This window comes from Xiphophorus hellerii, chromosome 24 (genome assembly GCF_003331165.1).
Source record: "Xiphophorus hellerii strain 12219 chromosome 24, Xiphophorus_hellerii-4.1, whole genome shotgun sequence".
NCBI classification, from domain to species: Eukaryota; Metazoa; Chordata; class Actinopteri; order Cyprinodontiformes; family Poeciliidae; genus Xiphophorus; species Xiphophorus hellerii.
In genome coordinates, this window is record NC_045695.1 from 6,341,261 (window position 1) to 6,362,107 (window position 20,847).

General features: G+C 39.2%; 1 non-coding gene across 1 annotated transcript; it reads right to left on the reverse strand.

Annotated features, from left to right (window-relative positions):
• Positions 1 to 1,610: 1,610 nt before the first annotated feature.
• Positions 1,611 to 1,684, reverse strand: trnat-agu (transfer RNA threonine (anticodon AGU)). The gene has a single exon. It is a non-coding gene; the product is annotated as a tRNA-Thr (tRNA).
• Positions 1,685 to 20,847: the final 19,163 nt, after the last annotated feature.

A 20,847-nucleotide genomic window follows, 5' to 3' on the forward strand; every position in this document is an offset into this window, starting at 1 on the left:
ATTATGACATTTTGAAAATAAATTTGCTTAATGGAAACATGCCAATTACGGAAAAACACATTTTTCAATAAAACGTTTGCCACTGGGATGAAGTGATTTTTGTTTTGCCACATAAAAGTTGGTTTGTTTCTCTGAATTGCAATGGAAACACTTTATTTCACATCACATGAGTCACATGATCAAAAACTGGATGTTGCCACTGGCACAAACCACAAAGAAGAAGACGACAGGAAGTAGTTGAAGGATCATGACACATCATGTTTTTTTAATGACACTGTGTGAACAAACTTCTTCACATGTGATTTTAATTACTCTTCTTATTTAATGGAAACACCACAGCTGTGAAATTGTGTTTTTTCCCCCCCGACACGTTTTGCACATATTTGTAATGAAAATCCATCCAGGCAGGGTTAGTCTGGCCTAAAAAAGTCAAAATCCTGATCTTAATTCGATTAAAGTGCTGCAGATCACTTGAAATGTGTGTGTGCAATACACTCCTCAAATATCTCACGTCTCAAAGAAAGATTGTGACTTAAAGCAAGCAAGGTCAAGGAAAACAAAAATGAAGGATGATCAAGCAAGTACAGAAAAATAAGTTTCTGAAAACTTCATGTTGTATTTATTCGTGCTATTTTTACCTGTTATGGAAGTTTATTTGGTGTTCTGAAAGGAAATACAGATGTAATCTGTAGAGGGTCAATACTTATTCATAGACTATATAAATCATGTGACAGCATTGTGGGCATGTGTGTGTGTGTGTGTGTGTAAAATGAGTGCCCTCTGCTATGCGAACACTAACACACCATTTGGAGTTGTTCTTCATGGTGTCACAGTGTGTCCATGCACAGTTAAGTTGAGATATAGTTATAGCAATAGTTACAGCTCAACCAGGCGGTTTAATTGGACAGCTGCCATTGTCCTGGTATGCATGCGTGGAGGGAGAATCAATTTATTGACAGAAGTGTGTCCAACTGGGCCACTGTAGGTAGAGGTGAGCAGCTTCCAGCTTGTTAGTTCTGTTTTAGCTGCTCTATTACAGACCTAAACAACCGACACCTGCTCTTATGTGAGACAATTTATGAGAGCGTTTATGTGGATGTGTGAGCTGCCCAGTGCTGATATGAATCAAACTTTTTCATACTTTGTTTTTGTGTCATTATACAAACAATATGGTGAAGGGAAGGACAGTTAAGCCCCAAATTGCTCCTACTGCTGGTAGATTCAGGCTTAATGGAATCTTTCAATTTGACCAACGTGTTTCTTTTGCCTGGAAGTTGCTGACCTACTAAGACATGGATGTCTAGTTAAACTGGCAGGAGAGCATCAATCACAGACGCAGCCGGGTGGATTATGCTGGCAAAGACATTGTGCCTCTACTCCACATGCAAATGTATTTGGAAGCCAGAATATTCGAGGTAGGAGGGAAGTGTTATGACCTTCTCAGAGACACGTCCTTGTCTATCTGCCAACTTTGTGTTAGAAACTGCCAAAGTCAAACCGAAACTTACCAATGGGTAGAAATCCAAAACTAACAGCTTTACGTCCTTGATCTTAACCTTTTCCGAGGAGTTTTTGCATACATCCACCATTACAGGAGAACACTTAATCAAAGGCACTGCTAGGATTTGAACCCAGGATCTCCTGTTTACTAGACAGGCAATTTGACCAACTAAGCCACAGCGCCTTGTAAATAGTAAAATGACCATTTCTCTAAATGTCAGATGACGTGTGAAACAAACCAATTTTAAAATAAATACATTATGAACACCAAAGATATTTTTTTTTCAGGTTTTTGAATCCAGGATCTTCTTTTGACAAGCAAGCCAGGTGTTAGCTACCACCTTTTTTGTGGGAAAGAGCTGTGTCATGCAATTTCTTGTAAGCTTCATAGTGCAGCTTTCTTCATAATTGATCTGGTACATTACATATGTCACAGCCAAAAAATTAGCAACCCAATTGTTTAAAACGCCAACAAAGTCCATGTCATCAGCAAGCAATCATTACCCCATGTTGAGAGTTTGGAGCCTGTGGATGAACCAAACTCAGAACAATTGTGGATGAAAACCTGTTAGAGGCTCCAGAAGACTTGACTTGAAAGTGGAAGTTCAACTTTGAGCAGGACAATAACTCTATGGCTTAGATCAGAGCAGATTCATGTGTCAGAATGGCCTAGTCAAAGTCCAGATCAAAGAACAGATTCATTTTTTTTAGCATTTAGCTGTGTATGTGGATGTCCTCGCTTTCAGCTGACTGAGAGCGAAGACGCCGTCTGTGAAAAGATGGTTTTCCAAGTTTCATTTTTTCTTGCACTTTACATTAAATAAATGTTCTACGTTGCGTTGCTGTGTTTCATGTAAAAAACAAAACATCCAGCGGAAGTTTGCGTTTGGAACCAAATGCGGAGAAGTTCACTGGGTGTGAAGATGTTTGTGTCTCGCTGCTGTTGGTGGTTTGGTTTATTAATCTTTTCGCTATGATTATATAATTCGTTTTTATTATGAAGCGTCAGCAGCATACTAATTCACAATTAGCTTTTCATGTTCCTCTTCGGCAGCGAGCGGAGAGCCACTGACAGTAAATTTTTTACTATTCTAATGTTATTAGAGCTCAGATCAGTGAAACTAAGAAGACAGCTCATGGGTTGTTTGTGTTGCATAGCAACCACAATGATGAATGCTTGTTTGGCTGTTTGATCTCCTGCTCTCTGGTGACTGAGGATGCTCTCTGGTGTAGTTTGGAGCTGCATATGAGAAAAATAGCTCATTTCTAATTATGGGCTATATGCTGGATTGTTAGCACTGTGCCGCATTGTTATTAGGAATTAATTCGTTCTGTGACAGCAGCAAAGCACATTGATGTTCACACGCCACAGCCTCAGGGCGAAGCTTCACATTAACCAGTAAATTACTTCTACAGCTCCCCTATGTTAATGTATAAGACTGATTAAAAGCTGCAGAAAGCAGAGTTTCTCTCATTGTAGCACTGGTTTCACTTAAACATGAAGCTAAATCAGCCGCTGACCTTTTACCCACCGGATCACAGTGACTCCTGACCCGAGCGCTCTGTTGGAGGATTTCCAGGAGATGTTCCCTGGTTCCTAGAGAGTAAAACATGCCTCACGTTTGACCTGAAACATTTCTCTGAAAACTATTGCTCAAGAGTTCTAACTGAAGTTTGAGAATTTTGTGTAAAATGGGTTTTCATCAGCAGCTAGGGGAAGCATTTTCATTACAACCCATCAACCCATTAGCTCATTATCTTCCGTCAGTCTGAGATTGCCCTCCTCTCTGGAAGATTCCATTCACAGATTTGTTATATCTAAAATATTCAAAATAAAATGCAGCTTGAGAAGCTGAAGCAGCCTGGGAACAATGCTACTTGATACACTGTTGGTCATCAATAAGCTAGCTTGTGCTTTCAAAGCAGCTGTCACAAAGTCCTAGAGAAAACTAGTGGTCAGAAGTGAAAAGATGTGTGAGAGGGGAGACCTATCAAACCAGTACCTTGGGTCGGTCAGGAGGAATGGGCCAAAACTCCAGCAAACTAATGTATTTAAACTAAATTATTTGCTTGTTACTGGTTTGAAAAGGAGAAAACTGATGCAAACTTCTGTTTTAAGCAACTTTCTGTTAATTGTTCTGTGATTTAGTCAATGCAAACAAATGAATGTGTTAGGGATTCATTCATTTGTCGAACATTTGTCACACGTTCCCTGTAACAAACACCTGTCCTTTCGGAGATTCAAGGCATTTCTTCTATTTCCAGGCATTGCTTCATTGAGGTGAAGGAGTGAGGAACAGTTAGTCAGATAAGTTGACTGTTTGTACTGTAGCTTTTCTGCATGAGCCCGCAGGCTCTTTACTCAGCTCGCTGCTGCTGCTCAATCTGACAGCAGGGTTAGATAAGAGCCGGGAACAAACAGAGAGGAGTGTAGGAGAGGTGTTTACTTCAGCCAGCCTTTCTGTCACAGCTCGGATGAAAGGTAGGAAGTTCTAAAGAGAAGAAAAGTAACTTTCTTTGGGCTGCTCTCCTGTCACATCGATTGGAAGTTGACTGCTTGCAGTCCGTCTCTCCTGTGTAATGCTAAATTGAAGTAGGTTGCCAGGTCTTGCACTGAAGATGCCAAAACAGCCCTGATCGCACACTATTTACATCAATCCTGTTTCATGCTAACAATTCAGAGTAATCACTGTGACGGTTTTCTCTTTAGTTCCTCTGTAAAACGTCACACACAACACAGGACTGGAACTGACTGCAACGCCTACAGTGTGAAGCATGTTTCCATTGGCAACAAGTCTGCAGGTCCTATGTTCATACTGGAACATGCTGTATAAAAATGGTGTTCTGGCCCTCAGGATTGGGCTCTGGTTTTGTTCTTTCTTTGGAGTTTTAGGTTATATTTATTGGAGTTCCATAAATTATTTGTATGTTAGGGTGTTTTCACACCTGATAGTCCGGTAGACTCAGTTCCATTGGGGAACAAAATTGTAGCATTTGTTACATTTTCAGCTGCTGTGGTTCGAAACCACAATGCACCACGACCCAAACCAGCTGAAAAACCGGTTCCCCCGGTCGTCTATGGCGGCACTGCACCAAGAACTGAGAAACTGAAGGAATCTTCCTTCTTCACAAAATGTGAACAAAAATGGAGCGGCGTCAGATTTTTGACGGTTTTAAAATTTCTCCTTTGATATACATTACTAGTATGGACGTCGCCTGTTGGCTGTTAACGCTAGCGATACTCCTACAAGCGCCATTACGACGCACTGAGTCATGTCCACAAAACCATTCTGTCCATTTCAAGTGTACTAGAAATCTACACAAAAATACTTTGGAAGATTTTGTGTACACTTGAAGGTTTCAGGTCATCAAATGACGTTCAATATCAGAGAAATATGAACTGCATAAATACAAAATGTGGTTTTCAAATAACGATTTTGTTTAGCAAGAGAAAGAAAGCTCTGTAAAGCAACCATGCAGTGAAAAGTAACTGACAGTTTTAATTCAGTCAGTCGTCCATTCATGGCTATCTTTATGTCATGTACCAGGATCCTAATCAGATTAAAATCCTTCCTTTATACAGAGGAAGTTTTATATCTAAAACTTTTGTCTGTTTCTGTTGTTGAATCATGAACTCTTAACTGAAGCAAATCTTGCCCAGGTAGCTTTAGATGTTGATCTGGACGAGCTGACATTGCCTTGAAATAGTTTCATTGGCCAAAAGATTCTCCTGTTCTATGTTTTCCCCATGTGAGGATATTAGGTCTCTCTGTATTTCTCTGGAAATGGCCTTGTAAGGTTTTCCGGACTGGTAGATGTTGATGAGTTTGTTTCTTATTGGTTGTTAAATTTCTTTAAAAAAAGAAGGTTGCTTTTTAAAAACATTTAGCCTACTTAATGTTGTCAGATTCTACTTATGTGTCTGCATTTCCATTGACTATATACACTATATTTACGAACATAAATGTGTTAAATGGAAACACACCAATTTAGAAAAAGATGTTTTTTCTAAATTGGTGATGGACATGATGAAGAAAGCAAGAGGATGTGTTAGGAGGATAATGGCACTGCATATTTTTTAATGACTTATCATGTGAACAAAGATATTTACATGTTATTTTAATTGCGTTTCATATTTAATGGAAAAACCACAATTGAGTTAGCAGAATATTGACAAAGTTTTGCCCACATTTGAAATGCGGCTAGTGATCCTTTGCCATAAATCAGTGTGTTGTTTTTACGTTTGACGCATACGATAAAGTAAACGACGAAATGTGCTTTTTTAATTCTGACAAGGAGGCGATGTATATCCTGATTTTGTCTGAGTCTGAAGCCGTGCTGGTGAAGGCCAGATAGGAAACTGATCAAGCAGTCTCGGGTTTCCTCAGCAGAGTCCAGGTCAGGATGCGAGTGGAGGTGGACAAGCGGAGACGCAGCGGAGCAGGAAGTGGGAGGGAAAAGTCAGAGGACGGCTCATCCAAGGCTTTGAGGTGATTTCCAGCACCAACAGTAGGGATAAGTGTTGTTTTGGGCCATTTAATCCCGTGGGGGCGATTGGCAGGTGGCCTGTACTGGAGTAAAGAAATAACAAGGAGAGGAATACACTGGATTGTGGAATGGACAATCCAGTGATCTTCCTTTACTCTCACCGGTTGACCAATGGAAAACAGCTTTCCAAAACAATGTGGTGCAGAGGTGCAGTGATTTTTTTTTTTCTTTTACAATGAGATTATCTAAAATATTTGAAAGAAAATGCAGCTAGGGAAGCTAAAAAAAAACCCCTACTTGAAACACTATTGGCTGTTGTTTACCTTGGAGCTGATTGGCTGCCTGTCGCCTCAAGAGCAGATAAGGAAAACTGTAAATGTTAGCTGTTACAGTAACGGCAAGATGGCTTCCAGAGTAAGTTATGGTCCTTAACCTTAATGAATGTTGGGTTTTTATGTACGAAGCGTTTGTGAGTAAAACACATTGGGGATGAGCTTACAGAAATCATCATGGCAGAGGAAGTTACTGTGACAAATCTCTAATCCAACAAGAATATTTTGTAGGGACTTGGAGAAGAGCATGATTTGTAGATGAAAGATCAATTCTGATGTATGTGTGGGGTTCACTAGCGTACAAACAAGTCCTTGTTACACAGCGTGAAAGATGTATAACACAGTTTAAACAGGAAAAGGATTACATCAGAATCGGCAGTCCGTGGAGAAAACACAAAACAGACATTTATCTGATAAAGGGAATTTTCTTTGAGGTGAGAATCAGCTTACTTCTATTAAGCTGTAACTGAAGAGCCTGAATTTACTGGACTTTAACGTCCAGAATGAAGCGTTATCAGCCCTTGCTGCAGCATTTCGCCTTGGTTACTAAAATGGACTTCAAAACCTGGTTTCAGCCTCACATGTAGATTCAGCAGAGCCGTATGTGAGTGCAATCTTTAAAACAGAAAACAGAGAGAACAAGCCGTAAATAATTTACAAGCCAAAGTATAAAAAAATAAACTAAAAGATTTCAAAAGGCTAAAAAAAAAAAAACTACACAATGATCCAAATGACTCATGGCTAAAGTAAGTTAAGTTGATCTTTTCTTGCGGTAAAATAGTCTACGACGGAGAAATGTAAAAACATTTAATGAGAGTAAATGTTTGTGATCGAAACCACAAAATGTTTGGAGTCATCATCATCAAAGTAATAACCTAATTTGACCAAGTTCACCTCACAGGTTTTCCATTACCAGTAAAGACTTGTTGATGCTCTCCATGAAGGTTTCCACGAGCGTTGGAAGAGAAACACGCCTAACCCATCAGACGTTCTCCATAAATAGCAGCAGCCATGTTTTCCTATCCAGCGTTTGTTGCCGAAAAACTCAATCTTGGTCACATTTGACCAAAGGACACAACTCTAGTTGAAGTTCCAGAAGAGTTTGACAAACTCTACATATTTGAGCTTATGACTGCAGGACAGGAAAGTTTTAGTTTAGTGGTTGTCGTGGAGACTTGTTGATAGCTGCTCTCCGTTGCCGTTTTGACTTTCTGTCCTGGGGTATTTGGGGTATTATGTTAATAGCCCAGGCCAACAGGAAGTCAACGATTACACACTAAAGGTTCCCAGGGACTCTGATCAGCCAATCAATATGAGACTGATTTCGTGCTTTTTGCGCATCTTAACAGTGACTGTGTATAAAGGGTACTGTATTATCTCAAGGCTAATGTCCGCACATTCTGTCTTTCTGACTTTAATTAAAGTAATCATCTTCTCCACACTGATTCATGTCAAGCAATCCTTTGAATCTGGCACTTCATTAAACTCTTTATGAAACTCTGAATACTTAAAATACAAATCAGCATGATGTCATTTGACAGATTTAATAAAAACAAAATCCTCTCGAGCTGCCAGTGCAGACAGCAGTGTTTGTAAGTGAAGCACTCAGTATGTATGGCTTGTCAGTTTTTATTTTTTAATGAATGTTTTACTTCATTGTAATGATTTGGTAGTAAGATACTGTACGTGAATGTAAATGAATGAAAAAACATAAATGTAATTTATGTCAGTCAGCATCGGCCTCTGTAATGTACTACAGGCTTTATGCTATCTATTTTAACTTTGTCTACTGTATAGGGTTCAGCAGTTGTTACTCAGCTAAACAGACAATGAGAGATCGACTGATATTTTAGTTTTGCAGATAAATCTGTCAGTGTTGCTACCACTGGTCTGATTAACGATAGGCCAATAACAAAAACTCAGGGGGACCAATAAGAAGGAGGTTACTCACTTTCGTTAGCATCAGAGAGGCTAGTGACTAGCATCGCTAGGCTGGTAACCCACTGGATTTGCTGTCCATTAGCTGTTGTTAGCTTTGAAGAGGCTAGTGATTAGCATGGCTACACTTCCTGCTGGAATAGACACATACTTTTTTAAACAGAACACTTTATTAAGAAAAATCAACTCAACCCACTCTTGCTTCGCTTCAGTCTCAAAACACTTGATGACCATTGCTACCATAGAGGCAGTTACAGTGTTACATTTTGGGGGCTTTTTCACAAAGGGCCAGGTTTGTTTGGAAATGTTTTTCCCTCAATAAAAGACACATAATAATAGTAATAAAAACTTGATTTTTTTTTAAAAATTGCAGTTTTCTGTGATATTAGCATTTGTTTGATGATCTGAAGGAATTCAGGCTGGATAAAGTCTCGGAGTCACACTGGGGCTCTGCTCGTTTGCACAGTCTAGCATTAATCTTGCACAGCGCACATGATGAAATATCTACTGTTTGTGCGGATAAATGCAGCTTCTGGAAAACGCCCTTAAACCAGAGCTACCGCTTCCTCAGCCGTGCTCACCAGCATTGAGGAACCCTGGGTAATAAATCAGGAGTGAACAGGAGTTTCCTGAAATACCATGTTGAGACTGCGCCCCATAGGGCCAGCAGTTAGGTGTCATCCTTGACGGTGCCTAGAGACTTCCTTTCAGTTGTTAAGAAAGGGTCGTCTGCATATTGTAGATATAACCTTTCATTTTTAAATGTCAGAAGCTCACAGAACTTGTTCCAGAAACCAGACGCCGGGTTTCTGCCACTGTTTTCTTCTGGGTCTCACCCCACCATACTTGTTGACTACAGTAGGAGATGGACAGTCTGTGTTCTCTGGTGAAAACGTAGCTGCTGCTTATCTTTTGCAGACATTACATTCCAGTCAGTGCTCAGTGCATCCATGACGGCCATCACGTCTGCTGATGACCACATGCGTGAATCCATAGTAACATATTCCGGTCAGATTAAAGCCCTTTGCAGGCTTTAGCCTAACTTCCTTCTAACTGAACCGAACAACGCCAAGCACCGTCTGCAAAGATACAAGCACTTTGATCATGGTGACAGATAATTGTTAATTATTATTAGATTATTATAGAAGAACAGAAAAGATCCCAGCAGGCGATGTTCATTCTAATGATGAAAGTGGATAGGTGTACTTCAGACGTGCCTGACCTAATTAATCACACCTCCGGCGTCGCAAACAGCAGGTAAACAAACCCCGAGCTGACATCAAAGGTACGTCTTTACAATAAAAGAATTCATTAAAGTTCCAGACATCGGAGAAGTTTTTTTTTTCTTCATTTGCAGGTAACTTTCACCATTTTGTCTCATTAAATGTTGCTTCTTTCCCATTAATATCAGGAGAGTAAGACGGTGTGCAGAGAGCAGGTTCTCCATAATGAATGCATTTCAACTTTTCCCTATTTTGTCGGGTTACAGACACAAATGTCTGATTATTATTCTGGGATTTTATGTGACAGACAAATACAAAGTGCAAAAGTGGAGAGAGAGAGAGAGAGAGAGAGAGAGAGAGAGAGAGAGAGAGCGGGAAACAAGACAATGTTTCTACAATTTTCCAGAAACAGCCCTCTGAAAAAGTTGTCGTGCATTTGTATTCAACTCTTTTTACTGTGGCACCCCTAAATAAAATCCAGCCATTTAATCTGAGCAGCGTTGTGCATGAATGTGTTCATGAGCAGATCTCACTTCCCGAGAACATGACGTTTGGTTTGTGAGACCAGCAAAAATATAAAAACATAAACACGACTCAGAAATGATCTCTGACGGTGAGACGTCAGTTAAATCTGAAGCATTTGCTCGACAAAAAGGAAAAGGGTTGCAAATATGGTTTATCCACCATATTTGTTTTTAAAATAATGTTCTGAGAGAATTATGATGCAGCTTTTATGCGTAGTGATGACGTCAATATCACCTTTGCTTGTTTTGTGAAGCACACCAGTCCCTCTTCATAACGCTCCCACAACATGATGCTGCCACCACTGTGGGATGATGTCATCGGCCTTCACAAATGTCAAATGTCATTGTGATAAAATCCTTAAATGTAGCTTCACTGGAGATGAAGAAATGCCATGACGTCATCTTTTTCACTTTAACAAGTTGTTTTTAATATCTTACTGTAAGGAAACTTGAATTTGAAGATGATAAGGAAACCCTCCTTATTTGGGCATTTAGCAATAGAAAATATATTCATCATAATAATCGACTTCAAATTGGAAAAGATTGTCATTTTAAGCTGCTGTGAACTATGGCTGTTTGGGTTTCACATTGTAATCATTCTGTTCATTTCTAGGCTGGATTATGTCAGAAAGGGCTTACCAGCTTATTTTGTTGTTCATTATTGTCATTGGGGTTTGAGCTATTTGTAGCATTCTTCCCTTTACATTTAGTTTTCCATACGTTAGTGTTTGGGTTTTAGTTCCACATGTATTATCTGTGTTTATTAGTCTTTCCTCAGTCTTCCAGTTTGTTTTCCCTAAGCTCTTCAGTACTCCCCTGATTAGACTCACCTGGTTCCCATTTCCTCTCTCTCCTCTCTTTATAAGCTCACTGGTTTCCATTGATCACCTCTGGTTTCTACAGTTACGTGTCCTGGTAAGTCCTTCTCTCCTTGTGTTTGTTCAGTTCTGCAATTAAATTCAGTTTCATGCAGCAGGTTGACTCCTCAGTCCTGTTTGTGACACAATCCATGACACATACAGTGAATACAATTACCCATGTTCCCCTGATTGTTTTTAATGAAAAAGATCTATTCTAGGTAACGTATTGAGCAGACAAAATGTAAATGACAGTATTACACCTGTTTTTTCTCCGCTGTTGCTTTTTCGTCACCTTTTCTTGCAGCTTCCAGATCTGCATGCAGCTGATTTACATTGAATTGCAGAACCATTAGAGAGAGAGCTGACCTTTTGTCACGGTTCTGTGTGTTTTTGTAGGAGTAGAAACACATGATGTGTAGGTGTCATTGGAAGGCATTTTCTATCTGCAAAATTCCAGTCCTTTTTCCTTCTCAATAGTGCTACTATGATATAATTTATGGTTGTGTGGATACCACTCTTTTTTTTTTACTTACCCCACCCCGCATGCAATCCTCTTAACACTATTTACACAGATATGCTCCCGCAGATTAAATTCTCACCTACAGGGACCTTTTAGAAAAGCTGCCGGATGGTTCAGTGAGAAACAAGAAGACTTACAAAAACCATCTGGAGTGGGAGGAGACGTCTTTTACCCACCATAACTCTGGAGATGCTACAGTGATTCTCTGTAGGTGGGATCTGTCTTTTAGACTAGTATTAAGTGTGTCCGTCCAAGACTGGATTGAGGGGGCAAAAGGTCATAGACGTAAACCTAGACATCTATCTCCCTAGCAACATCCTCCATCTCAAGCAAAGTATTCCCATTGGGAACCCAGATATATTCTATCTGGTTATGACCATCAGAAAGGTCATAATGTAAACGGACCGGTAAATCGAGAGTTTTGCTTGTTGGCCCTGGTCTACAGACCAGAGCAGCACTTTTGTTACGGCAGATAAAGCCGCAGTAAGTATGTCCATCTCTGTTTCCATCCTACCATCACTTGAGAACAAGACACCAGGATACTGTTTGAGCCAGAGACTGAACCCTAACCCAGAGGGGGCAGTCCACTTTTTTTCCGGTTGTTAACTATAGCCTTAGACTTTGAGGAGTCGACTCTCGTCCCAGACGCTACACACTCAGCAGCCAACTGAAGAACCCAACAGAATGGCATCATCTGTGAAAAGCAAAAATTAGATCCTCAGGTTCCTAACCAAGATAGCCTCTTCTTTATGATAGCATCTTGAAATCTTTGTTCATGAACTCCTCAAATAGGTTTGGAGACAATTGGCAGCCCTGGTAGAGTCAAACTCACACTGGGAACAGGTCAGACTCTGTGAAGTCCAGTTATTCCTTTTCTGCTGTCATGTCCACTATTAACTTTAGGTTCTTTCAGTTCTTTTCCTAATAGATGCTACATCTGACTTTCTGCTCTGTCTTACCACTGCCTACAATTTTCCATTCTCAGTCTTAAGAGGATGCACTTGACTCTGTCTTAACCCTGTCTGTCCCAGAGACAAAAACAACTGAAGGAGCTATTCCTGTATGTTTTACTACTTGCCCAGAGCTTACATGTGTCGGTGTGTTTCTCACTAATGGATCTACTGCTGCTTCATCCATTGTTGTCGTATGCAAAGTCAGTATGAGGGATTGCTGCAAAATTGAATTGCACTATGTCCTTGTCACTACAAGCTGAATCAGGAGGAGTGATGCAATTTGCTGGGTTTCCTCAGATAGAAAACTTGGTAGCGCTTTATGTGTCGGGGCGTGCATAAGACTGACATAACACGGTTATCACGGACATCATTTGGTAAATGATGTCATTACTTAATAAATGACACTTCATGACAACAGTCATAGACGTCCTTCCTGTTTCATGACAGATGTTATGCCATATTTATGACCGTGTCATGTCAGTCTTACTCACACCTCGTCAAAAGAAAGTGTTACTGAAAACCTTTATCTGGAAAGTGAATAGCAAACTGAACTTGGCTGCATTTTTGGGAAGTAGGATAAAACTGGATTGTATGCTGTCAACTTTTATTCTGTCTGTATGATTGTTTTGACAGCATATATTCTGTGTATTGTGAAGTGTTGGGGAGTCATTGGTTATGAATGGATTAAACTGAATTAAATCTAAAGTTTATGACTCCGTAAGCGTGCAGCAGTCCGCACACAGCAGCGGCATTTACGAGGGAGCGTCAGTGTTCTGCTTTGTGTAATCTCTTTGCCTCCAAGGCTATGAGCGAGCGCTGCTGTTGTTTCACAAGATGTGCGCACGTAAACTCACAGATCGCTCACCCATGCAAAGACTCACGTCAGTGTGTGAGTAATCATGTGTAACATTTGTAGCTTCTCTGTCTACCTCCACTTCACTTCAGCGCCTTCAGGGAAAGCGGCTAAGTTCTGCTCTCACCCTCAAAGGTAACTTCCTGTATGTGCCAAGCAGTATGTGACTAAATGTTTTGAAAAGACAAAACAAACTGTTTTCTTGAGATACAAAATACAAACCAAAATGTTTTTAATGATTCCACTCCTAAGCTATTGCTAGCTAGGCTACATCCACATAGATGGTTGCTATTTATGTTTGCCAACTTTTTTAGAAGTTGGCAAACAGGGGCTGTGCTCTTGGGTCTAGCGGTAGATCTGTTACGGACAATAGCTATGTTTCCATCGAATGGTCATGAGAATTTTAAGTGAACTTTAAAAATGTTGCAAAAAATTAAAAAAACCCTGAAAATGTGAACTGGATGTGTTTCCGTCTGGATCGATGTGAAACAACCGGGCTACACAAAGCCTAATTTCCTCAGATGCTGACGCTACACATGGATGCAATTCTGTTTTTGAAAAACCAAAAACCAACTGAAGCTGGTATAAAAACTTTTTTTGTTGTTGTTGCAAAACTGAGGAAGCAATTTTGGATTTTGCCATTTTCATCACCCTTTCCTAATGCGATATTTCAGAATGTGCATAAAAAATTGAGGGAAATTAAGGCATGCAGGTTATCGCTGTCCAAATTCATGAGCCATTTGCAGAGACCAGAAGTGAGCATCAGTCTTGCTCTCAGATCTATTCCCACTCTTACCTCGGCGTATTTCTTGTCCCCTAGCAACCATAGCAAGACTAAGCTGGTAAAAAATCAAGTTCAAAATCTTGCGTGAATCATTTTTCTTCCTTATAACCCTCTTTAATTAATTTATTAATTATATTTTAGGCAAAAATTACATTAAAAACATACAAATGACAAAACTCTAAGACCATCATCACTTCGCCACGAGGTTTGAACTTAAATTTAAAACTATTCTCTTCTACCTCCCTCTTCGTCCGCCTTTGAATTTGGACGGCACATTATGTGGACTTAATCGATCTTCAAATACTGCCAGAACAGCGTGGTGCCCATAGATCTGCCAGTTTAAAAATCAGCAACGCACATGCTGTCAGTTTAAGATGATCGTCCTTTACAAGAAACAATGGCAGAATATTTTTATATTTTGCTGTCTTATTTCTTTGTTCCTATTTCAATGCTTTTCATGTAATGACGTTTTTCATTATGAAGCCGGATGTGTAAATTCAATTGAAATCAATTCCTTGTTTGATAGTAGCAAAAGAAATGTTAGAGAAGCAAACAAACAAACAATAATTTAATCTTAAGCTGTTGTTACAAGTTGAAAGTCATGTTTTATCCTTTTGTGTGGAAGATTCTTGAGCCACCGGTTTATTGAGTAAGTTCGAATTCATCTATGTAAATATACCAGAAAGCATCGCTTCAGTGAAGGAAACCATAGAGACCAAAAAAATACCAAGAGATGGACCTGGAGAGGTGGATTCAAAAGGTAAAATATGTATAAAAAGATTTGCATACAGTATAAAAAAGGGAATAAATAAAGTAACAGGTGGAATCAGAGTATTAGCAGAACAACACAACCTACTGATCCTAACACTTCCCTTTGGCAATATGTGTGTGTGTGTGTGTGTATTTGTGCATGCATGGTCCCTGGCTCTAAAGGTGCACACACACACACATCCACATGTGTGTGCACGCGTGTTGGCGGGATGATTTGTAATACTAAGTGCACTGAGTGGGAGGATGAGGAGGAGATGAGACTGAGAGGCAGGGGCCGAGCGAGGCAGAGATGGGTTTAGGAAAAACACAGGAAAACAGCGGATTGGAGAGAGAAATGTAATGCCTGTCATAGCACTCCAGTCACACAAATCTACTGTACTTAGACAGACACACAGGCTCTCACACAGAAAACCGTAAAGCCAACAGCCCACGCAAGTCCAGAGGTGAGCGTTATTCCTCCCACTGTAATTACCTTCTCTCCTCTGTTTCTCTCCATCCCTCTGTCTCCCTGACAAACACCGAAAGACTCCTACACACAAAACACTTTTTTAGTTTTTATTTTTTGAAAGTTTTGACCTGATAGTTTCTCTCCCCTCCCCGCCGCGGCTTAGAGATGAAACAGGTTTTCTCCTTCCGCAACAGGTAAAGTCTTTGATTTGAGATTAAAGAATGTCTGCACATTTCTTTTGGGAAATATATAAGAAAAAAAAAAACCAACAAAAAAAAAAACACTGCCATGTCCAGGCTTCATGCTGGTTTTGTTTCTATCTGCTTCACCATTCACAAACCATTCCAGATCACATGTGGAGTGGGGCTAATTTACAGTAATCATCAATCCACTTCCTTTGCATAAAAATATTGCTTTTTCACTTACACTTTTACTATCATTTTCCCAAAATTTTCACATGTAAATAAAAATTTGAAGTGATTCTTATCAAGTCAGCAATTAATTGTAGTTACAGTTGTTGGTCTTTTGGGGTGGATTTAGCTGTTTTTCTTAGTATGAAATTTGAAACTTCCAGATCACAATAAAACGAGTTAAGTGTGGCGTGCAGTAGGAGCATCCCAATCCGATACTAATATCGAAAGTCTGTCCGATATCAGCCAAAAAAGAAGTATGGGATTATAACAGAATGCATTGTTTCATAATAACTGCGTCAGTCGTTCTCATATCTATTGTTCTCTGACTAATATAACTTGATCAAGTGTTTTCTAACATTCCATGATACAAAATACGTAACAACAGTATGATTAGCGCTGTAACCAATAGGAGTATTGGCCAATACTCAATGCTTGTATCGGTATTGTATCTGAAGTCATAAAATTGTATTGGGACAACCAGATGTAGCAAGACTTCTGTCCAACATAATGTTCTGCATGTTGGGTTAAAAAGTTTAGTTTCGCCCACAAAGATCAGCTTTCGTCTGTTTGATGTTCTTGCAGAGCTCGTGTGTCACTTTGTTTGTCAAGGGATTGTTCTCCAGCACACTCAGGAACAACCTGCCGAGTGCTGCTAGAAGAAGGGTGTCCCTATCTGTTTTCAAGAAGCTACTGAACATCCTACTCCAAAGAAAAGCCTCCCATCCTAGCATGCGCCACACAAATCGTCCCCAAAATCAAGCGGGTTGTGTTCTTTGAAATTCTGTCTTGACTTTTTAGAAGTACTTGTCTGCTCTGGTCCAATCTTTGGAAACTATTGCTTGCCGCCCAGATGTTGACGTTGGCCTCCGAAATCAGCTGAAAATAATGAAGGAAAGACAAATATATATTCAAAGGTTGGAAGAAACACCAGTTGCTGAGACATTTCTGTCTTTGGGGATTCTATCCACGGTCATTTTCCACTGATCCATATCCAAAGACGATGTTTAGCTCAGCTGTGGCGTGGCATTGTCCTGGAGGAAATGACCCAAACATCAACAGAGATGATAAAAAACCCCCCCAAAAAAACATTTTCTCCACTAAGAAGGAGAACAGACAGTCGTCTTGTCTTCACGATGACTGTCTTCTGTTTCACCTTCTGGAAAACAAGACAGAAAACGGACAATGATGTTGGCTAGTAAATAAAACACACGCTACCTCTCAGCTTCCCCGAGGACACTTCTATCAGCCTCTAAAAGGTTGCTGGTGAATTTTTTAGTTGTGAGGGAATGACCTGGAGGCTCGTTTTGAGCAGAGAAAAGATGCTATTTGAAGTCAGTTTCTGTGACATTGTCCGTAGGCCACATGCAATTAATGTTTAATTGGAATGCTCTACAAAATTTTGTTTTTTCTTCAGCCAGGAGGATATTTTTTTTTCCAGACCAAAGACGATGTTCATGTTTTCATGTTAATATTTCAGAGCAGCTATGGTTGATACAAAACATTTCAACAACTACTTCCAAATGTTTCCAAGCGTTCCAGTGGACAGTACCAGTGGAAGTGGGTCAGCTTCTATTCCTCCTTGGTCACACACACCTCTCAGCTCTGTCTGTGAATGTTCTGCTTGTAACTACAGGTGGCATGTTGTCCATTTGGAAAACCCATTTATATCCAAGGTTTTACTTTTACAAGGTTTTCTGGAACAAACTCCCAGAAAACTGCAAAGCTGCAGAAACACTGAGTTCAGTTAAGTCAAGTCCGCTTGTTTAGCTCTGCCTTTGATTCATAATAACCGAATCATTAATCGATATTTTTGATGTATTTGATGGTTGATCGATTCCATTGATACCTGATGATTTTGATGATGGGATTTTAGAAAATGTAATTCTTATTGCTGTTTCTCATTATGGCACTTAGAAACAGTTTTGTTGTTATACAAATTAACTTTACTGATGCTTTAAGATGTTGCGTTTCATAATTTCAACACATTTTTCTTTCCTACTGATGTCGTCTATGTCGTGAAGCGCACCAGTCCCCCTTGCAGCAAAATGCTCACACATCATGATGCTGCCACTCCCGCACTTTACAGCTGAGATGCTTTTCTCAAGCCTTTTCCCTCCAAATGTTACAATATTCACTATTGTCAAAGTTCAACTTTAGTTTTATTGGAAACTGGACATAACATAAAAAGGAAATAAGGTTTAGTTCTTGAATGATTTTTGAATTTTTGTATTCCTTTTCATGTAATGGCTTCTTATAATTATGATCTGTCACCTCAATAGTTTTTTAAATAATGTAAATGAAAACTTTTCCATTAGAGACGCTTGCCGTCACGTCTTAATAAAAACAGATTCATATATATTCGGCTTTGCTTGCGATCCAGCATACATCCTTTCTGTTTTCATCCACACATGCAGCAGCTCCCAGAAGGGTCACGCAGAGTGACTGCATCAAACTGAAGAGTTCGACGGAGCAAGTGACGCGCATGTTTGTGTGTTAGGCTTACAGTCTGTCTTCTCTCTTGTCTTTGTCCTCTGATGTCGAAAGCCTGCCTCTCATTTTCTCGGGTTTATGTAATTCCTTCCCTGGGCAAAATTCATTTAATTCCAACATCCAGTGTGTGTGTGTGTTACGCTTTGTGGTGTGTGTGCGTGTGTCTGTGTGTGTTGCTTTTATTTGTCTTAAAGCCACAAAAGCTCTTAGAGGTTTTTGAAGTCTACTTTCTCTTCTGTCTGTCTCTCTCTCTCTCTTCGTCTCTCTATCTCGCTCTAACACACACATGCACACACTCCCATTAAGCCCAGCATAACTGGATTAGCACTCAGCTATTCGGAAGGAGAGGCAGCGAGAAAGTAATGAGGTCAACCTAATATTCATTCATCTCATCTCTGAACTTATAGTCAGCGCACGTTTCGCTCAATAACAAATGATATGATGAGCCACTTCCATGGGTTTTCCCAGATATTTAAACAGTAAATATGTTTAAATATCTGTTTCAGCTATTACTGATCACATTTCAACACACATTGCCACTTATTGTCATTATCTTTGAAAAAAAAAGAGAAAAAAAATTAAATAATTATTTTTCTATACAGGAGGCAAAGCAACAACTTGACTCTTGAATTGCTCTGCTGCTAATGTTATTTTCGGTTAATTTATTTTATTCATTCTTTTTTAAGTCCCTTCGGTTTTCCAAAGATTTCATGGGATTTTATGAAAAATCAACATATTTTTTAATCCTAATGCATAATTGTGATGTTTTTTTAAAAAATAATTCTGCAAAAATCGTCAAAAAAACATTGACGTGATGCTACCTCACACCTGCAGGTGGCAGTATTTCTTACTTCTGCTACAACGTGATGTCAAGTTATAGTCCGTGATCGATATGGTGAGTAACAACAAGGGAGCTATTTTACAATAATAATTTGGCCTACTGCTCTTGGCAGAATAACTTCAGTCATGTTACATTGGAGGTTTTTTTTTTTTTTTTAGCATAAATATCATACTTAAGATTTGCAGATTTACTCATTTGTTGTTCTGGGTTCATCTGGGACTTCCTGGATGAGCCATCGATGATCTCTTGGAGTCATTTTGGTGGTTCAGACTCTCCGCTGATCCATCGTTTCTCCATGTGGATAACAAATTTCACTAGACCATATAATGACACAATTTGACATTTGAAAAATAAATGTACTTAATGCAAACATGCCAAAAAAGAGATTTTTTATTAAAAAATCTTTTTTTTTTTTTAAATTGGCTTATTGCAACTTTTTTCATATCACACGAGCCACATGATCAACGACTGGATGTTGCCACTGGCACAAATTATGAAGAAGACAACAGGAAGTAGTTGGTGGATGATGGGGTGGCAAAGTTCTTATTGAGTTGTGTGATTTGAATTGCGTCTATCATTTAATGGAAACACATCAACGGTGTTATTTGTGTTATTTCAACATTATTTAAATATCGACAAAGCATTTGTAATGGAAACACAGTTATTATGGTTGTCTGGTCTTCCACAACCTTAGAAATGGCTTTTAATCATCTCGTAAGTTTTTCTTTCTTGAACGAATGAATGAAAGAAAAACTTACTGATTAGAATTTTTTTCCATTTCTAATCAGGTCTGGGTGTCGCCAGTGAAGTAGATTTCCCCCCCTAATCATTGTTTAAATACTTATTTTGTATTTCTTTAGCTTATACGTTTTATTGAAACGTGTTTGATATAGCATGTGAAATAAAACTCAATTTGTTTTGTCACTTCTCTGTGTTTCTTAGCATCTGCTGTAGTTTTCTTTGTGTTGAAGATGCTGTTCCAGTGAGTTGTGGCTTAGTATCCAAATTAAAAGAATGTAAGAAAGTATAGGAACCCAAACACCCAGAAGCATGAATTGTGATTGGCTCCCAAAGGACAAAGAATAAAATCTATCTCCCCTGCCCTCTCTTTCCTTCTCTCGCTGCACTGTGGACCACCAGTGGGGAATGGTTCTTCATCTAACTGCATCCTTGTGTCACAGGACCATCTGTCACTGGTGGGTGAAGCAGGAGCCTCATTACAGAAAATGGACCCACAGGTATGTTATTTACTCTGGTGTGCAGCTTAATGTTTGCAGCCTTCTGTCCTTGTGCACATTACAACAGGATGGCTTTCAAAATATCTTAAAATAAAGTTTGACATTAAATTACAGAGCAATTCATTCTGCCACAGCAACAAAACAAGGTTAATATGAGAAGATAAAATCGAAGCGATACTAGTGTGGTGAGATCAATTCTTTGGTTTCAGATTTTCGCGTGGATTTTTATTTTATTTTTTGGATTCTTGTTTCTCAAATTACATTAAAAAAGGATTTTTCTTTGATTTGCTCTCAAATGATAATTTATTACATTGAATTTACTCTCGGAAAATGCACGCCGCAAAAATTTGTTTTGTTTTTCTATTTTCTGTTTATCGGGAAATATTGAAATTCTGTCATTACTAAGAAAAATCACCTTTCATTGCTTTTGCAGTTTTTAGTTGTGTGTAACTACAAATTGAAATATTTGTCCGTTTTTCTTTCAAAATAGCTCAACATTTGAATATTGAACAGAAAATGTCAGCCTTCAAGTCTCTCTACAGATTCCCCTTTGGACTTTGACTAGGCCATTCTAACACATAAATATACTTGGGTCAAAATCATTCTATTTGATCTTTGAGTGTATCTTTAGGCTGAGAGTAATTAATATGTACATCCATACCTCAAGTTAT